Source organism: Halichoerus grypus, chromosome 9 (assembly GCF_964656455.1).
Source record: "Halichoerus grypus chromosome 9, mHalGry1.hap1.1, whole genome shotgun sequence".
Classification (NCBI taxonomy): domain Eukaryota; kingdom Metazoa; phylum Chordata; class Mammalia; order Carnivora; family Phocidae; genus Halichoerus; species Halichoerus grypus.
In genome coordinates, this window is record NC_135720.1 from 97,557,840 (window position 1) to 97,577,974 (window position 20,135).

General features: G+C 44.9%; 2 long non-coding RNA genes across 2 annotated transcripts in view; one reads left to right on the plus strand and one right to left on the minus strand.

Annotated features, from left to right (window-relative positions):
* Positions 1–20,135, minus strand: part of LOC144379078 (uncharacterized) — a 121,829-nt gene that overhangs the window by 93,978 nt on the left and 7,716 nt on the right. The gene's annotated exons all lie outside the window — the stretch shown is intronic.
* Positions 5,355–11,886, plus strand: LOC118532895 (uncharacterized). The gene is made up of 3 exons (XR_013440948.1): positions 5,355–5,526; positions 5,986–6,074; positions 11,747–11,886. It is a non-coding gene; the product is annotated as an uncharacterized LOC118532895 (long non-coding RNA).

Genomic DNA, 20,135 nt, shown 5'->3' on the forward strand with positions numbered 1-20,135 from the left:
CACCATTTTCAAGTGGGAATCAGGCCGTCAAGCTAGCTTTTCAATTGTTCTGAGACCAGGCTCCTCTTCATGCTGCTCTCCCAACTCAATGCTCAGTCCCCTTCTCCATGTAATCAAATCCTGTCTATCCCTCCTCTCTCTCCTCAACTGCTTCCTTATAGGTCCATATCTTTTTTCCAATTTTCTTTTTTAGAGAAGATTTCATTTTTTTTTTGAGGGCAGTTTTAGGTTAACGGAACACCTGAGCAGAAGGTACAGGAATTTCCCATATACCCTCTGCTCTCACATATGCATAGCTGCCCTCGTTACAACATCCCCCACCAGAGTGGTACATTTGTGACAACTGATGAACCTATGTTGACACATCATAATCACCCAAAGTCCATAATTTACATTAGGGTTCACTCTTGCTGCTGTACATTCATTCCATGGGTTGTACAAATGTATAATGACATGTATCCACCATTGCTGTATCATACAGAGTATTGTGATTTCCTTTTAATTCTAGGCATTTGCACATTGCTATTTACCTACTTTAGGAGTGTGTGCTCTTCTCCCAGTTATTAAGCAAATACTTAATGAACACTATTGTCTGCCAAACAATGTGATTGACACTGGATATATAGCTGTGAACAAAACAGACCTGGTTTCTACCCTCCTGGAACCTATAAATGAATGAGGCAAGATAGACTGTAAGTAAATAACTAACTAAATGTAAATAATTTCAAGTGATAAGCAGTGCAAAGGCAAAACAAAAGCAACAACAACAAAACGCTAGAAAATTATGAATAACAGAGGGGCCTAAATTAGAGGGGGTAGAGGGTAGGGGCAGGGTGTGGTCAGGGAAGGTCTCCAAGGAAGCGACATTTAAACAGATCCTGAAGGATGGATTAGGTAGCAAGAAGGGTGGCAGGAAGAGTATTCTCAAGAGCAGTTATCTGCAAAAGCCCTGAGGTAGGAAGGAAGGAGCTCAGTGAATTTGAGGAAGTGAGAGAAGTCAGGAGAGGCAAAGGAAAGTTGGGAAAGATGAAGCCCCTTCTTGCCATCTAGACCTTGAACTCTTTAAGCCCAGGGACCCCATTTTGTCTTTTATACATTACTCTTCACTCCCACCGTGAGTACCGGGCACAGTATTTAACACATAGTAGATATACCAATACATTGATGGATTTGACTGCTTCACTGATTTACATTCTTATTAAGATATCCAGAGTTTACAGAGGGAATTAGAATAAATTTGAAATAATGCATAATCAAGCAGAGCTGTTTTAAGACTCGGCTAGGTTCCAGGTACTCTCATTTGCAGAGGCCCTACTACCCCCACATTATTCCAAACTGGTTCAAATGAACCCACAGTTTACATCAAATATTGTTTATAGGTTACCACCTTGGAGTTGAGTCATAGTTAATTCTTTTTCGTGATGTTAAGTGTGTGGACATTTAAAGATACACATATTACTTTTGATCATGCAAGGTACAGCCTGTAATCAAGGGCTGAACCGGGTAGAACACAACAAATGCACAGGGATTTGAGATGGGAAAGACAAGGGAAAGGAGATGCTAGCAGAGCAGGAAGGCTCATACACTGCGTCTGGTAACCTGCTGATTTGCCTGGCCAAGAGCGCAGCTCCTAGGAAGCAGGAAGTAAGAGGACACTGCTAGTCTGGGCCTAACTTGGACCCCACAGCAGACACTAGTGAGTCAACTGAAAGCACTAGGAGTGTTGGTAAGAAGTAACTACGCCTTTTTAAAAATTTGGAGTACCCAAGGACAGACATAGTCAGATTCAATGAAGGTAAACATCAAACCATTCAGGTCTGATTACCTGGCCTGAGACACTGAACAGAAAGATGTCTCCAGAAGGTGAGAGAGCCGTCAAAACTCCAACACTGAGGATACAATGAACAATGGCGGCGGCAGGAAGCTGAGAGCGGGAGACACTGCAGGTTGAAATGCAAGCTCATTGAGGTCAGATTTGGAAAAGACCAACTGGGAAAGGGAAAGCATAGATACAAAGACAGTGTCTTTGCTCAGACTGCCAGAACATAACACCATTGACTGGGTGGCTTACACAACAGACATTTATTTCTCACAGTTCTGGAGGCTGGAAGTTTAGGATGAAGGTGCCTGCAAGGTAGATGTGGTTCTGAGGCCTCTCCTTTGACCCTGAGAGGTGTGCTCACATGACCTCCTCTTTGTGGGCATGTGGGTAGGGAGAGGGTGAAGAGTAAGCCCTCTGGGGCCTCTTCTTATTAGGGCACTAATCCCATCATGAGCGCTCCGCTCTCACAACCTCATCTAACCCTGAGTATCTCCCAAGGGCCCCATCCCCATATAGGACCACACTGAGGGGTAGGGCTTCAACATGTGAATTTCGAGCGACATAATTCAATCCATAGCAGAAGGGGGTACACCTACAAGAGGAGCAAGGGGATGAGCTGAGACTTGAGGAAAAATAAGCACAGTTCTTTTCTTTTAAAAGGCAGTGTAATCATGCAGAAAAGAGCAAGGGCTTCAGATCCAAACAGATCTGGCCGAATCCCATTTATTAACTACGTAGCTGTGGACCAATTACTTAACATCTCAGTTTCCACAGCTGTAAAGTGAAGATAAAAAATGCGTACGATATAGGGTGTGGTAAGTGCCTGGCACAGAGAAAAGGCCTTGTGAAGCTCTGGATAGAGCATGGAAGGCACGGGTGTGTGGCTCAGGAGCGGAAGTTGTGGAGGTAATGTAGGACAGAGAGAAACCTTGGAATGCTGAAAGGCACTGTTCATGAGTACCAGTTCTAGTGAGTGGGAAGCAGGACTGTGCAGCTTCTCTAGTACCTTCCAACTCCGAAGTCCCATAAATCCATGTATCTGCGAGGAAGTAGATCTATTCGTCTCCTCTCCGTTGTTGTGACTCTCAATCAGTTGTCTCAGCACTCTTACAAAGATCTCTTTCAATCTTCCTTAAGGTCTGACCATCTAATAATAGTAGCTATTATTCCTATTTTACAGAGGTACAAACTGAAGCTCAAAGAATTGGATAACTTAGCCCAGGCTCAGACTGCTGGAGAGTAACAGAATCTGGATTTGCATGTAGGACTTCCTGGTTTCCATCTCAGAACACCAGCTTTCCTGCTCTGACCTTCGTGAAACTGAATATTCGTCATACAAATGTCAGTAGGAAGATGCTGGAGCACAAAATGAGTGGGATATTGTAAGACAGCGCCTAGCTTCGAAAGAGCTTATGTCTCCAAGGTTGAACAAATGCCGTTTGGGGGACCAAGAGAAGTTATGTATGAGAAGACTGTTGGCAGTTGTTCAGGGACTGTGGAGCCAGGGAGGGGTGCCAAAGGCTGTGGATGGGTACACACTGTTCCAATCTGTGAAAAGGGGAAGAGAGTTGATTCTGCAAACCGTAGATGCCAGTCCTGGGCAAAGTTCTTGAAGGGCAAGTTGGGACCATAACAAAAAGGAAGGAAATAATTACTAGGTGCCAGCGAGTTTTCAGTGAGAAGAAATTATTCTAGATAAACCTTGCTCCCCTTTGTGATAAGGTAAAAGACTGCCATGTTTTTACTTAGACGATGAATGCGTTTTGCTCATTCTAATGAGCAAGTTCAAAATGTATAGACTGGAGGATAGACAAATGGATTCATAACAAGTTAAAAATCTATTTTTTTCAATTTCATTGTTTCCATGAAAAATATAAAAAATATAAATTTTGTTTTTCTTTCTCCTTTCCTTTCCTTTCCTTTCCTCTCCTCTTCTTTCTTCTTTCTTTTCTTCTTTATTTCTGGCATTTAATAGTTTGTGAGCCTCTTTATCTATCTGGAGAGCTACAAAAAGGCAGACTCAGTTCCCTAACCTCAAGGTGTTCCAAGACACCTAGGGTTCCCACTCTTGATTCAAATGCTGGGCTCAAATCCCACCTCCACCAGCTTACTAGCTTTATGACCTGTGGAAATAACTTGACCTCTGTAAGCTTCAGCTTCCTCATTCGCAAAATGGGGATAATAACAGTACTAACCTCATCGGGTTGCCTTGTGTACAGTAAGCATTCAGTAATATAGCTGTTATTATTTTCAATAAACTGTTATAAGTTATGGCACTTAGAGTAAAGGGAAAGCAAGAAGCACAGGATCCCAGTGTTAATCATGACCACATCCTTTCCTAAGTCTTCTGATAGTCTTTTATCAGCTCCTTTTGAAGTAATTTGTTTAATTTTGCAGGCCAAACTCACTTCCCTTTCTGGTCAGTTTCCATAGGTTTTCTATCAATTGAGCGTTTCTACTTGGCTTCCCAGAATATTCTCTCATGCTTGGGAGAGGCAGACCAAGGCCCTGAAGTGGCCTATGAAGTATAAGAGTAGACTAAGTGGAGAAATGAGGGTTGGCTTCCTGGGAAGGAGTGTAACCTGGGGTTAGATCTGGAGTAGAGCACAGGCCCACACTCAAATACCCACGGGCACCTGGCAGGTAGCAGTGTGTGACTCTGGCTTGGTAAAGACTGTATCTAGTAACTGCCTTTTGTTGATATGTGCAAAATATAGGTCCAGTGTTGATGGCATGTATGAATTTTTTTTTTCCAAAAAGATGGAAATCCAGATTTTTATAAGAAATCTCCTAGTATTTTAATGTTAGCAACTAATTTAAAAACAAAACCAAACCAGTCTGAGAAGCAGGATTCAGCCCACTGGTCATAAGCTTGGCTCCTGAGAGTGTTCAGCGTTCCAGGTTCAAACAGCCTCCCCAGTCAGGTCGACACCCTCCCCTACAGAGGAGGAAAGGGACTCTGGAAGCCACACAGCTGGTTGTAGAAGCTAGGGGACTAGAACCATGCTGACAGAGCCAGAGTAACCTCTTGTTACAGGTTAATTTAAGCATTTATTTCTCTATCAGTCAAAATCCTCTAGTGGCCACCTTCTTGCACCAAAGAACCAAGCTTCTGTGAACCTTGTTTTTGTAATCACTGGCGGGCGTCTTTACTGCAGAGAGGAAGTGGGAAGCCAGAACTTCAAGGTTTTGAGTTTTTGTTTGTTTTTATTTTGAGGGTTTTTAAATTTTTTTCTCTCCTGCCTATCTTTTTCATTCTGAGAGCCAAGTTACCAAACTGCAGAATCCAATTCAGGTGGTCACCCACGCGGTGGACCTGTCCCTTGCTTACCAGCTCTCCTTTGTTGCAAGAATCTGCTTCCAGCTAAGAGTCTGCTTGGAAGAAGTCTGATAAATTCATTCACTGCAAGTGTTGATAGCAGCAAGGTCCAGGTATCTGATAAGAGTAACACCCTGCAGCCACCTGTTCTCTCTTCTAGAGGGTTTTTGCCTCTAATACTCTTTAACTTCAAAGTCAGTTTTCCACCCCTGTAAGGGCAGACCCCTCGACAGATGGCTGGGAGAGATCCTTTCGGAGGCCTGGGGAGTGAGAGAACGGTCTTCCCACTGAAGTTAAAGCGTGGCCAACCCGGAAAAAGAAGACAATCGGGGATTTTCAGTAAATGGCAGACAGGAGTCCCTCCAACTATTTTTGAAACTTTTCTGTAAGTTGGCTATACACACTTTAAAAAAGCAAGTAGAGGCGGCTTGGAGGAAGCGAGGAGAAGGGAGAGGCTGAGAAGAGCGAGGGAGGAGGGGCGGATGGCGGGCGGAGGGGGAGCGCGCAGCGGCAACACTTAGAAGCGCCCGGCTCCGGGGACCGGGGTCGGGGGTCCGGGCTCCGCCTCCCGCGGGCGCCGGGTCCCTGCGGCGCGTAGGTCCTCCGGGCTGTCCGGCCAGCAGGGCTAAAGGATGAGCGCGGGCTGGGGCTGGACGGCTCGCCGGCCCCCAGTTGCCCGTGCCTTTGGCCAGGGCTGGGGTTGGCGGGTTCTCACCTGCCTCCGCCCGGAAGCCGAAGTTCAAGTTGGGTGAACCAGGGAGTCAGGTTAGTCCTCGGTTCATTGCATCTGCGCTGCAAGGACGTAGTGCAGTTTTTCAAATTTAACAAACCCCCTTTCCTCTAGGGACTGCCCGGAGGCCGTAACGTGGACAGTGCTGGCGGAGAGGGAGAGCAAACCTTGGGAGAAGGGACGAAGTAGAGCTGTTAGTAAAGGTGATCTGGGGGCAGTGTCTTGATAAAAAGCTTCAAACCGGAATGGGAAAAATAAAGTTCCTAAACTGTCCTCATCCATGTACCGCCCCCCCCTTTTTAAGGGGTGTGTTGCGGGGGGGTGCAGGGGGCGTTGTGAGCACTCATTTTTCTTCCTTTCCACTTCCCACCAACCAATTAATAGCAACTTATTAGCAACAGAAAGACTTGCTCAAAGGTAGGCAATGGGATGCGCAGAAAATCAGCTGGAAACTCCTCTTGCCTCCGTCTCTCCTCGTGGGATCCAATGGGACCAGTCTATGACTGCTAAGGGGAACTTTAAATGGTTTGTGAAAAGACCTGACCTCTAAGATGGTAAGCTGAGTTAATGCTAACTAAGGAGGAAGCAAACTCACTAGACGCTCAGTTTTTAACATGTTAGGAGGAGATATTACTAAAGACTGATCGTGGAGATGTCTTATATCAAAGGCAATAGTAAGGCAGAGAGCACAGAAAAGAAACTGACATTTCCTCTTGACCAATGGGGGTTGGCTAAGCTGTCATTTCCAAGTGGAAGATGCCAGAAAGTTTAGTAAGAGAGCAATTTTCCAGACAGGTGGACAGGGAATATACTATTAAAATGAGATTACAGTGAGCCCCAAGGTTGTGACAGTAACCGATAAACCACCCAGATAGGAGATAGGTTTAAGTACTACATGGAAGGATTCATCTAAGTCATAAGAGGCCCAAGTGCCAGAATGTTCAGTCTTGCCCAAGTCAAGAATTAGCCACTAATAGCAAGCAGAGACTTTCCATTTACAAACAGCCACCTAGAAAGGGATGAGTAATCATTGCATTTTCTTTCTCTAAGCTGCTGATCTAATAACCAAGGTGAAATGTAATCCCCTGTGCCTGTTGGAATTCCTAGCACATAATAAGGCTCAATGAATATTTGTGGAATGCATTGCTGAATTCATAATGTTTACTACATTATATTTATTAGACTTTCTTAGAAACAAGCTCTGAGATGCAGTTTCAGCCATCTTAGCTGACATCTTACAGGATCTAGCCTTTTAAATTAGCCCAAAGGATGTTAGAGCAGCAAGGGACCTTAAGGCTAGGTGAGTCCACCCTATTTGCTTTACAAGGAGAGCACCTGAAACACACTGAGAGGTTGTAGCTTTCCTAGGCTCACACAGCCCATGGAGCTAGGACACGAGCACTCCTAGTCCTGCCTAGGATGGACACCAGCTCTTAGAAAAAGATCAGCCCAAAGGACACATGATGTTATGGAAGTAGATTTTCATTAGGAAAAAAACATCAGGAAAGGCATTGCAGTGGTGTGTGAAGTCCTTAGCAGCCTCTCAGTTCTCAGAGGGTCATTATAAGTGATTTGGCAATGTGGAACTCTCAGATCTAGAACTATAAGTGCTAACATTAAAGCCTATTCTGTCTTGTGGTTGTTCATTCTGAAAACTCTAAGGGATACTTGATCTCTTTTTGTGCTTCTGTGAAGCAGGTCCTTCTTCATAATAAAGAAGTTGAAAATCAGGGTGAAATTTTTAACTAAAAGCCAGGTACCTGAGATTGAAATGGATCTTATCATCTTGCCCTCCAAAATATTAACTAATTAGCTCTTCAGGTGCTTCCTTGTGGGAGCACCAGATGATCAGGGCAAGTAAAACTGGCTGGTGAAGTTCTTTGTGTTTTCAGGGTAACCTTTGATTTTAGTGTGTGGGAGGGGACTTCCTGTAGAATTTCACCAATGTGTTTGCTTTGTGAAGAGATTCAGAAGGCCAGGAGAAAGGAAAAGTCCTCTAGGAGGAGTCATTAAGAAGAAGTCTGTGAAGAAGAGAAGACAAACTGATAGCCACACTAAGAGCCTAGTGTCATTTGCTCTGAGCTCTTTTATCCTGGCTCTTGTATTGCTGACTCAATCTGCAAGAAAAAGAACGGAAGTTGCTGATGTGTGGGTTACACAGATGAAATTACATTTGTTACATCTAGTTCATAATGGCAGGCCTGATATTCATCAGCTAACTCAACCCTGAGCTTCCTGGTGCCCACACCTACCTGGGGGATAAGAATTTCATTGACCATCATTAGGAAAGGCATACACACCTACACATCACTCTGCCTAACTTGGCTCAGTGGCACCCACAACCCCCAAAGCATGCTCCATGAGTCCAGCCCAGGGGGTGCCGCAGCTTGTTACACAAGCCACCCTGCAAATGGGAGCCATTGTTGCCATGCTTGTGGCTGAGAGTGAAGAGGCTGACAAGGAGGCTGCCCTGGCCGAGGCCATGCAGGTCCACCTGAATGAGGCTGTCCTCCATACCTGGAGAACCCACGCAGTCATCCACTTTCTGCTCAGAAAGCCCAGTCTCTTGGAAGATGAGCATACAGGACTGGGGCTCTCCCTACACAATCTCCTCTTTGGCAGGAACTCCAAGCAGACAGACTTAGCCTTCACAGATGGAAGCAAGCCTTCTGAATGTCTCGGGAGACATTTTACTGTATCTGCAAAAAGCTGGCCCTGAATCTTCAAAGGGAAGCCACCCATGGGAAGCTACCTTCCTCTGTGCCTCAGAAAGTAGCCATTGGAATGTATCTGCTGGCCTCCCCGATGCCTCCAGGCTGTGTGGCTGAGCTCTTTGAAGTGGGCAGATCTAGTGCTGGGTGTGCTGTTCTGTGCTACCTTTCGACACCTCCAGGAAAACCAGCCTGACTTGGAGGAGGTCACGGAGAGGTTCTGGACCAAGTATGGCTTCCTGATGTGTCCTGGGGCTACTGGAGGCACACATTTCGAGGTGATAAAAAGCCAAGCAACTGGACTATCCAAACTATCCAAACGGGCATCGGTATAGTACTTTTCAGTAATTCTTCAAGCTGTGGTTGGTCTTGATCTTCATTTCAGCCAAGCGTTTGTTGGCCGCCCAGGATCCAGCCATAATTCACATATATTGCAGGGAAGTCATTTTTGCCCTGGGGAGATGCAGGCACTCTCTTACCCCCCAACCTAAAAGAAATGGGGAAAGCCTTAAGGCCATAAGGCTCATCTTTATGGGTGAATAGAATACCTTCTCCATCCATCAGTGGCTGACAGCCTCATAACACCAAATCATCACTCTCTAGGAGCAGTGTTTCAGTGAGCAGCTCTTGGCTTTCTGAAGCACCGTGGAGCAAGCCTTCAGGCAGTTGGGAGGCTGGTGACAGCGTCTCCAGGGTAAGGCATTATGTCAGGCCCAGCGCGTCTATGATGTGGTCACTGGCTGCTGCTGGCTCCATAATCTGGGTATCCACTGAGGCGAGGTCTTCTGCCTGGAGTGGGACCAGAGCCTCCACCCTTGCTGTGGCATGGAGCCTGCCATGCAAACAATAAGGCCCTAAGGCAGCTGGAGTTCCAGGTGGGTCAGGTCATCAGGTGGCACCTGGTAGTCCAAACCCAGCCAATTCGGAGTGATGACTATCCACCCTGCTTTTTCACTTGAATTTCTCCTTTAGGCCCTCTTCTTTCCCCATTAAGCTTCCCCTCTCCCAGAGGATAAAGTACTGCCATTAATGTCTGTAACCCTCCAAAGGTGCTGTATCTTTTTATAAAGTGCCTGGAAAGGGCATGCAGGCTGGTCATCACCAGAGAAGAAGAACAAATTGCCTGCACAAGAAACTTGTTTCAGGTGTGTGGCTGACTTACCGCCTGAGCAGTTTATAGTGGCAGACCTGCTCACCAGCTGGTCCTGCTTAAAACTTCCTTAGTGCTGCTTTTTAAAAAAAAATTTTTATTGTTATGGTAATCATCATACATTTTAGTGCTGCTTTTGTCATCCATAAAGGCATAATGCATTTTCATGTACATTTACAGTTGTACACACACACCTATGCTGTTCAAATAATAATAAACCAATCCTGTTCAAATAATAATCTGTACTGATTTCCTATTGCTCCTGCAACAAATTGCCACAATCTTGGTGGCTTACAACAAATCTATTATCTTGTAGTTCTGGAGGTGAGAAGTCTAAAATTAGCCTCAGTGTGCTAAAGTCAAGGTGTAGGCAGGGCTATGCTCCTTCTGAAGGCTCTGGGGGAGAGTTTGTTCCTTGCGTTTTGCACCTTCTGGAAACCACCTGGATTCCTTGGCTTGTGGCCCCTTTCTCCATCTTCAAAACCAGCCGCAGAGCATCTTCTCTCCTTTCTAACCTTTGCTTGTTGTCACATCTCCATCCTGCTTCTCTTGCGCTCTGAAGTCCCTTCTATGTCTAACAGTCGATGATTCCATGTTCCCCAACTCCTAGAAAGTGCTCACAACTAGGAGAGGACAGAGGTGTGCTGAAGTTGCCCAGGGATCCTTTAAGGCATGAAGTCATCTCCCAACCACTCTCTGCTGGGCAGTGCATGTACTGTTGAGATCATTCATTCACTAAAAGTTTTATGTGCCTACTATGTACTGGGCACTAGGTACACAAAAGGGAAAAAGATCCAGTCCTTGTCTTCAAGAATCCTAGTGGGATAAAAAGCCAAGCAACTGGACAGTTAACACAAAGTAAGAGAGCTGTCATGAGGAGATAAGACCTCGGCATATTGCTGTAGAAGAGGGGCAGCAAATTGAGTAGACCAATACGAGTTTGCCCTTGAGCTGGGTGGTAAAGGACAAGCATGGCTAGAAGGAGCTCCAGGAAGTGGGGCCTGCAGAAGGCACAGGGGTGAAAGCAGTGTGGTGCTCCAGAAGAGTTGCAGGTAGTTCTGCAAGCTAGAGTCCAGAGTAAGGTGGAAGTGTGGGGCGGCAGAGGCGGCGGGGGGTGGGGTGGGGGGTGGTAAGGGGGGCACTGCATGCCATGCTAAGGAGGTTGAACTTCCGGTGAGCCAAAAGGAATCACTGATGGAACTAAGCAAAGGGTGACATGATCACACGATCAGTTTATCCTTTTTTTTTTAAAGATGTTATTTATTTATTTATTAAAGATTTTATTTATTTATTTGTCAGAGAGAGAGACAGAGAGCAAGAGAGCATACAAGCAGGGGGAGCAGCAGGTAGGGGGAGAAACAGGCTCCCCACTAAGCAAGGAGCCCGATGTGGGACTCTATCCCAGGACCCTGGGATCATGACCTGAGCAGAAAGCAGACCGACTGAGCTACCCAGGCATCCCTATTTATTTATTGTAGAGAAAGAGAAACAGAGTGGGAGAAGGGGCAGAGGGAGAGGGAGAGAGAATCTCAAGCAGACTTTCTGCTGAGCGAGGAGCCCAGCTGGGGCCTGATCTCCTGACCTGAGCCAAAATCATGCTTAACCAATTGAGCCACCCAGGCCCCCCTCAGTTTAGCCTTTTAAAAAGATAATCCTTAGTTATACTTAACTAATGAATCATTGAACATTATCAAAAACTAATGATGTACTATACCTTGGCTAATTGAATTTAAATTAAAAAAATTCAATTATGTGATCTTAAAAAAAAGTTAATCCTTAGTAGCACAGAGGGATGAATTACAGGGGGAAGAAAGAGGGCAGGAGAATCAGCTAGGAAATCAGTGGGGAATATCTGAAAGCTGGAGGCTGAACTGTACTGCTGTGCATGTGTGTGTGTGTGTGTATGTGTGTGCGCCTGTGTGTAGGGGTGGGTGGAGGGCACTTTATCAGATTATCCAGAAAGTTCTGCTTTGTTTAGCATCCACCTTCTTCTACTTGTGATTGGCCATTGTAGCTTACTGGATGATGGAGCTGTCCATTCTCTGGGTTGGGTTAAATCGAGGGACTCCGGAGATGTAGTTTCTGCAGCTGCCCTGACCCTTCAGCAGTTTTCTACAGGCAAGTATCTTCCCTAGCCTCCCAGAGTCCTCTTCTACCCGCTGAGGCTCACCCACCCACAGAGGCTGGAGCTGGCAAGAGAGAGAGGCAAACTGCGGACTGGAATTCTGTAGAGCTGGAGGAGGAGCCTCGGCTCCTCCAGCTTTAGAAATGTAGCCAGACAATCCCAAACCCAGCTGTGATTTTGCTTGTGTTTACCCTGTACCGCCCCTCCCCCCTTCTCCATTTTTCTCTCCTTCCCTCACATAATTTCCTGGAAGTGAAAAACCTCACAGTTGTTTGTGTGGAGGGTGGGGTGGTGGGTGGGGGGGATTTTAGGGTGGACCATGAGTATATCATGAGTATATGAGAAAGCTCTACTAGTTAAAAAGTGTAATTTAAAACAAAGTTTTGAATAGTCTTTTAAAAAAGTCTCTTTTAAGATTTATGGGTCACCTTGTGGGGAGGTGATAGGTAATTTGTAAAAGGAAGCCTTTGTTTTGGTTGAGGGACATGAGGAGATAGGGCAGAAGTTTAGTTATTTGCTAATTTGGGGGGTGAGAAGAGGAATGACTTGTTCCTGAGCTGTTTTCAGGCTTGAGATGAGAGGAAGGCTGGTCTTAGGGCCCCAAGAATCCTAAGCAACTGGCACCAGTGACCAGTGGAGAGGGGGTGGCATTCAAACATTGGACGAGAAGAGTAAACCACACCTCAGGCCCATCTTTCGCTTGCCCCTGCACTCTACCAAGAGATTACAGCTGGGGGTCTGTTGAGATCAAGGTAAGCTTTGGGTGAAGCCTAAACTTGGAAAAGTTCTGGACTGGGGAGTCCATCTCCTGGGACCCCACGGTCTTGGAACCTCTTCAGGTCTTAACTTCTTTCTCTGTAACATGAGAGAGCTGCACTAAAATTAGCAAGTTTACTTGTAGCTCTAGCACTGCATCATTTCTGGTGTGAAAATGCCATTGTTCTTGCTCATTGTAGACCCAGCAGCATTCTCTGAGGCCTCAAAAAGTTTATGACCATCAGAGTTGGTCCCAGTTCCTGGGTGGAGACTTACCAGCTAGGTGGCAGGAAAGGACGAGGGAAGGGGGCCTGCTTCTCCTGTCCCCTGCCATTGTTAACTTTCTGGAACCAAGGAAGGCAGGTACCTACCCAGAGGCCTGGGTCATGGTGACAGCATGGCCCTGGGCAGAGGAGGGAATTGAGCAATGGAGCAGAGGTTGAGATCATCAAAGATACAGAAGGAGAGATGTTTCACCAATGGTTTTACTATCATTTGGTAAAAAAGCATCAAAGGTAACCCTCTTACCTCCAGGAAAAAGGACAAGTCTTTTCAGGGAGTTTGAGAATATCCACTAAAACACCCACCTCCAAGGATTAGTTGGAGATGGCTGGAGAGGAGCATTTATGAGGTAAGTGTGTGTGTGGAGCTCCTACTCTCTGCACAGTAACTGTAAATGAGATACTAAAGATGCTTTGAGACACTTAGGCCTAAAATAGGCAGTATTCCTGCTTACGAAGACTAAAAAAAAAGTCAAATACAAAAGGCTTACCACAATACCACACAAAAAAAGAATGTTTCAGGATAGGCTCAGGCAACTGTCCCCCTCAGCCCACTCTGTGCTTTGGGGAGGAAGAGGAGTTGGCCTGTGTTTGCTGGTGGGAGACTCTTGCTACCACCACCATATGTCACCTGCCATGCCCAAGGCAGGGGGCTGCAGTTGCGTTGGCAGAGACTCATTTCCAGGACTATTCTACATTTGGACAAGGGAATGAGGAGCATGGCTTTCTCTGAAGAGCCTACTGATCCCTAATTTGCGCCAGAATCACAGAGGCCTTACTGGATCACATCGAGCTGATCTCTAGCCTCACCTGATTACTATTCCTGTTCGTTTTCTTTCTAGTGGTAATTATTCATTTGTAGTTTTATCTAATGACTATCTTCCCCTTTAAATAATAAGGTCCATGAACGCAAGGATGATGTGTATTCTTTTTTATTGTGGTAAAAAAAATCATAAAACCTCCCATCTTCACTATTATAACTGTACAGTTCAGTAGTGTTAAGTATATCTACATTGTTGTGAAATAGACCTCCAGAACCTTTTCATCTGGCAGAACTGAAATGCTATACCCAGCAAACAAGAACTCCCCTTCCCCTCACCTCAGCCCCTGGTCACCACCATTCTGCTTTCTGTATGTGTGAATCTGTTTCAGATACCTCATATAACCGAAATCATATAACATTTGTCCTTTGGTAATCGGCTTATTTCACTTAGCACAATGTCCTCCAGGTTCATCCATGCTATAGCATGTGACAGAATGTCCTCTTTTTAAGGCTACATTGTATTCCACTGCATTTATAAACCACATATTGTTTATCTATTCATCCACTGATGGACATTTATTTTGTTCCAACCCCTTGGCTACTGTGAATAATGCTGCAATGAACATGGGTATGCAAATATCTCTTTGACATCCTTTCAATTCTTTTGAATCTATACCTAGAAGTAGGATTGCTACATCATATGGTAGTTCCAGTCTTAATTTTTTAAAACTGCCATACTGTTTTCCCAAGATGATGTACATTTTTATCACTAATGAATACCATACCCTGTACTTATGATAATGCCTAGGCATAAAGTAGACCTTCAAACGTCTCTTGAATGTATGAATGATAACAAAAGGGACGTGGGGTTAACAAGAAAACAGACCTAAGCCTCACTACCATGGCCTCTCCCGGCTGAGGCCTGATTATAATTATTAGAAGCCCTGATCCAGAGGCTTGTCCACCCTTTGCTATGGGGCTGAGACAGAATGAAACATAAGGAGAAAACCTAAAACACTACCTGCTGTCAAATCAAGATCTTTTTATTAAAATCCCAAGTTTCTTTGCTTCTTATTCATCTTTTTATCTACTCCTTTCCTCCACTTAATTTTTAAATTTCTTCTAAAAGAAAAAGGAGAAAAAAGAAGCAAGAATCCAAGTCCCAGTGGAGAAATCTTCCCAAAGTCCTGAGTACCTGGGTATGGCAGAAGCTGTGCTCTGTGGTCTCCTTCCTGGCCCAAGTGGCCTAGAGAGGACCTTAGGAGGGCTACTCTCTTATGGACTAGGTGTGCTAGTGTGACTCTCTCTGGCCAGCTGGACCAGGGCTGCCCTGTGGGTATTGTGCTGTTCTAGCTGAGCAGCTGGCTCCTAGGCCAGTTCTCTGACCAGGCACCTGTGCACTGTCATTTCAGCTACAACGGTGGCAAGAGCAGTCTGATGGCGCCCGAGGGTCCTGGCTGTGCTGGAGCTTCTGTGTTTGGCCCACCTCTGCTCCAGGGTATACTGTGGACACCCTTGGAATATTTGGGGCTGCTGACGGGAGTCTTTCTGGGAGGCTGGTTTCTGTCTGGAGACTCTGGCCTCCTCTGGAATTCTGCTGGAGAAAGAAATTACAGCTGCTCTCTTCATCCCATTCTTTCCAGGCCCCAGCTTTAAGACTGTAAAAGATGACCATGAGGACCAATTATCGACTACATTTAAGGCAAGAGCCAGTTAAAAGCCGGTGGAGGGATCACTGGGCTTGAGTTCTAGCGTCAGCCTTAACACTGACTGGCAGTGGCACCTTCTGCAAATTACTTTCCTCCGGCGAGGTGTCCTCATCTGTAAAATGCTAGGGTTGAAGACAGTCTCCAGCCATCCCTTACAGCCTTAACATGCTGACTCCATCACCTCTAGTGACACCATGCTTTCTTAAATTTTTAGGTGCTCCTTTGAGGGGATCCCAACTTTTATCATTTATGACTTCCTTCTCCACCCAGTCTCATGTCATGGGGGAAGTAGGCTGGAATGAATCCCTTTCCTTTCTTTACAACCCCCAGTGGATGATGGGATAGTCAGGGTGGACCACACTGAGGCCAGCTAACATGAAAGGCCCTGTACTCTGTTTCTACCTCTCTTGCAGATATGCTGGAATGGCAATAGGTAAGGGACAATGTTATCGAGGAAAGAACTCCCAGAGAAGCCCCCACTGCTGTAGAATTTGCTACGGCTGCTGCTTTTTGTGTTCCTTTAGCTGATAATCTCCAGGGAGATTATCAGGGATGTGCCCAGTACAACAGATGATGCTGGGGAGGTTTCAAGACAGGAGAGCTTGCTAATGTTGTAGGCCCTTGTACTCTGCCCTGCTTTGCTCAGGTTAGAGCCTATGGCAGAGAGGGAAAGAACCTACAGAGAGCGTTCACTCACCCAGATGAACCAGAGACCCCAGACCTGCCCAGGACCCAGCAAGACTGGATGTGAGGTGAGGAGTTTCCTTGGCCAGTCACAGGCACCCCAGTCTGTTGAAGGGGAAAGGTAAGTATGTAACTACTGTCTTGGGCCCTCTTGAAGCAAACAGTAGGCTTCCTCTAAATAAGCCAGGGCTGCACTGCCCACTGTCTGTCTCACTGCAGTGTGCAATTATCTGAGCTACATTTAGCCTTCTTATTGGCCTCCGCTTCACCCTGGCTTCTGAACGGCTCACTGCTGAAAGACACTGGCTGGCCAATAAGCAAGCAGGCCCGAGGCAGGGCCAGTTACCCTCCAACAGACTGTTTGCACAAACATCTTTGTAGGAAAAGCCCTTCGATGGCAACCAAGCAGAACAGACCTATTCCCACAGCACAGATGACAGAAATATCTTGCCGGCCAGACTGCTGTCTCTGTTAAGATAGTACCACCCACAGCTGTAAGGGACAGCTGATTTGTCTTGAAAAGAGAGACTGTTATCATGAAGACCAGGGCTGCCTTTGGGAAGCCAGGGTTGGGAGTGAGAAGGTGGTTGGGGGACCCACACTTCCGCCTGGGACACAGGGGAGGAAGGACATGAACACTAGGTGTCAGGAACTGCCCCATCCCTCTCCTTTATCCTCTTGACTGTGGCTCCCTGTCACGGTTCCCACAAAGGAAAAAAGTCAGGTTCAGGACTCTGTGGCACTCCTGGGACACCCCCAGAACATCTCCATTTCCAGACATTGCTCCCAGTCTATCTCCCTTGTCTTCCTGAGAAAGCACTCTGTGGGCCACCTAGAAGTTGTTTTGAGTGTCCCAGCTTAGAGCTGGACAGAGGTTTAAAGGTTTTAAATTCTGAGAGTCTGAAAGAGGACCCAGGAAGGCTGTAAGGCAAAAGAGAAAGGCTTGGAAGGCTTAAACAAGAAGATAGGAAATCACTTGAGATCTGAAGTTGTGTATTCACCGTTAAGTCATTCATTAAGACCTACTCTGTCAGACATGTGCTAAGCACTCAAGGTAAGAAGTGGAATAAGACATGGTCCAGTGGGGGAGATAGCTATGTAAACAGTAACTGCAATACAATGAAAGGAGCGCTAATAGAAAAATGCCAAAGCAATGAGGTGAGATCATTCCATCCTGCTTTCTTTCTTTTTCTTTTTCTTTTTAAGATTTTATTTATTTATTTGAGAGAGACAGAGAGAGAGCATGAGTGGAGAGAGGGAGAAGCAGACTCCCCCCTGAGCAGGGAGCTCAACCTGGGACTTGACTGTAGGACCCTGAGATCATGACCTGAACCAAAGTCAGACACTTAACCTGACTGAGCCACCCAGGTGCCTCCATCCTGCTTTCTTCTATAGGGATATGTGGGGGGTGGCTCCCATGTGAGCAAAGTGGGTCAGTAGCCCTCTACCATAACTCTTTCTCCTTCCCCACTCCCTCCCCCATTCTTTTCCTTTTCTTCTCTCTCTTCTTTCTTCCCTCCCCACAGCATCCAATAGCTCCCAAGAGTACTCACTCATCCCACTAATAGAAACAATGTTAATAAGTTGCTGACCCCTGTCCTAAGTAAACAGAACTTTCCAGTGGAATTGGGTTATCTAGCTTCTTAGTCCTCTGGTGTGAGGAGGGCTCATTATGTTAGATTATTATTTTGTGGATGAAGTTTCCTAAGTGACAAAAATCAAGTTCGAGTCCTAAGATCTAAACCAGTCAGAGAGAAACAATCCAATACAGAGAAAAGAGGAAGGTATCTGGATGGATGTGTTTCTTTTGAACTTGAGTTTTTATTTATGAAAAAATAAGAGTTTAAAACTATTATCAGTTTCAAACAATATAGTCTGAAACCCAGGTACTCACCACCCACATTTTATAGGTTGACACTATCATATTTGCTTCAGATCTTTTCTTAAAAATATTTAGATTCAACTAAAGATCTACTCCCTTTCCTTTGCCCCTCCTCCTGAAGAAATCACTCACCTGAAGTTGGGTTGTATCATTCATTCCCATGCATATTGTTATACTTGACATATTTTTGTGTTAATAAAAATAAATACTAATAGTTTATATGTTTTGAAACTTTACATAAAAGGTTTAATACTGTACATATCTTTTGCTACCTGATTTTTTTTTCTCAATATGCCCTTGATATTTGAGGTTCCATTAAAATTCTGTATTCTCACTGTAAGAAGAAACTGGTATATTTCTTATTTATTTCTATCGTATTTGTTATGCTTTCATTTTATCATGCTTTTCTTTGATTTCTTTTTTCCATCTCTTTTTCCTACCTTCTGTGTATCAACAGTGTTTTCTTTATTCTTCTTTCCTTCTACCACTTTGGAAATGATACATTCTATTTCAATTTTTCTAGCTTCTATCCTTAAATCTTTAATATAACTGCCTCCAAAATGTCCCTTCTCTTTCCAAACAAAGACCTTAGACTATTTAACTTTGATCTGCTCTAGCCACTTGCCATGTTACTATTATGTAATGCTGTGCTGTCTAGCATGGTAGCCATTACCCACATGTAGGTACTTAAGTTGAAATTAATATTAAATATAATTAAATTTTTTCTTGGTTGCATAGCCACATTTTAAGTGCTTCATAGCCACATGTGGCTAATGGCTACCATATTGGACGGAGCAGATACAGAACATTCCCATCATTATAGAAAGTAGTATTGGACAATGCTAGTTATTTATATCTACTTTTAACCCTCTCCAAATTAATTGTTATTAGTAGTAATGATTTTTAGAGTCAGTATTTCTTTAGATTTACCTTTGTGTTTACCAATTTCTTTACTCACCTTTGTTTTTTTCCTTACTTTTGTATTTAATTTCCTTCCTTCTGAAATTATCCTATAGGAGTCCGCTATGGACTGAATTGTGTCCTTCCCACAATTCATATGCTGAAGCCCAACCCCCAGTGTGATTGTATGTGGGGATAAGGTCTTTAGGAGATAATTAAGGTTAAATGAAGTTATAATGGTGGGGCCCTAATCCAATAGGACTGGTGGCCTTATTAGAAGATGTTCTGTAGGGATAGATGTTTTTGTGATTTGTCCCGCATAACTGACCACCTGGACCTGCATATACACAGGCAGGCTAAGGAATGTGGTTTGTGAGACTTGTGCTGTGTGAATAACCTTGGGAGCTTAGTTGTTTGAAATATATGATCTGGCCTCCAGGTCAGAACTGGCCCTTCTGTTCTGGATGCCGAGAGCTACAAATCTTGTCTCCCATCCCCTCCTGCTCCAGGCTGGGTTGGGCCCCTGGAATGGAATCCAGGAGGGGAGGCAGATACACATAGCCCAGGTTCCTTGAAAATATAGAAACATGATAACATAGAAAATACAGCTTGCTCCAAACTGCACATAGGAACAAATGGTTTAATTTCAAACCCTGTTATTTGCCATATAAATATGGCCTTATGGGGATGATCAGTTGGAAGTCTCACCTGAGGGGAGGATGCTCTGCCCAGGCCTCTCAATCAGGACTCCAGCCTGGCTGTTTCCATGGGGCTTCCCCAGCTAATAAGGTTGGATGTTGTAGGTACCCGATTTGATGTAATTTTGCCTTATTCTCATTTCTTGCCTGCTATTACCTTTATCTATGCGTAGATTCCTTTCTTCTTCTGTTTCTACTAGGTTTCTACAATAATAAAGTTTTCTTTCCTTTTTGAAACCAAAATATGGCTGTTGTGAATCTTTTGTTTAGAACAGAAGAGGAAGAGAGACCCTTCTTTCCCTCTCTCTCTCAATCTCTTGCTCTCTCTCTCCGAATAGGCTCATAGGAAAGGTCATGTGAGGACTCAGCAAGAAGGTGGACATCTGAAAGCTAGAAAGAGAGCTCTCACCAGAAACCGAACCCTGCTAGACCTCAATCTGGGACTTCCAGCCTCCAGAACTGGGAGAAATAAGTTTCTACTGTTTCAGCCATCTAGTCTGTGGTATTTTGTTATGGCAGCCCTAAAACACAAATATAGAGTCTGTTCAACAAAGGTCTCAAGTGTTATTCTGAAAGTCTTTATTTTGTCCTGACTCTTTAATAAT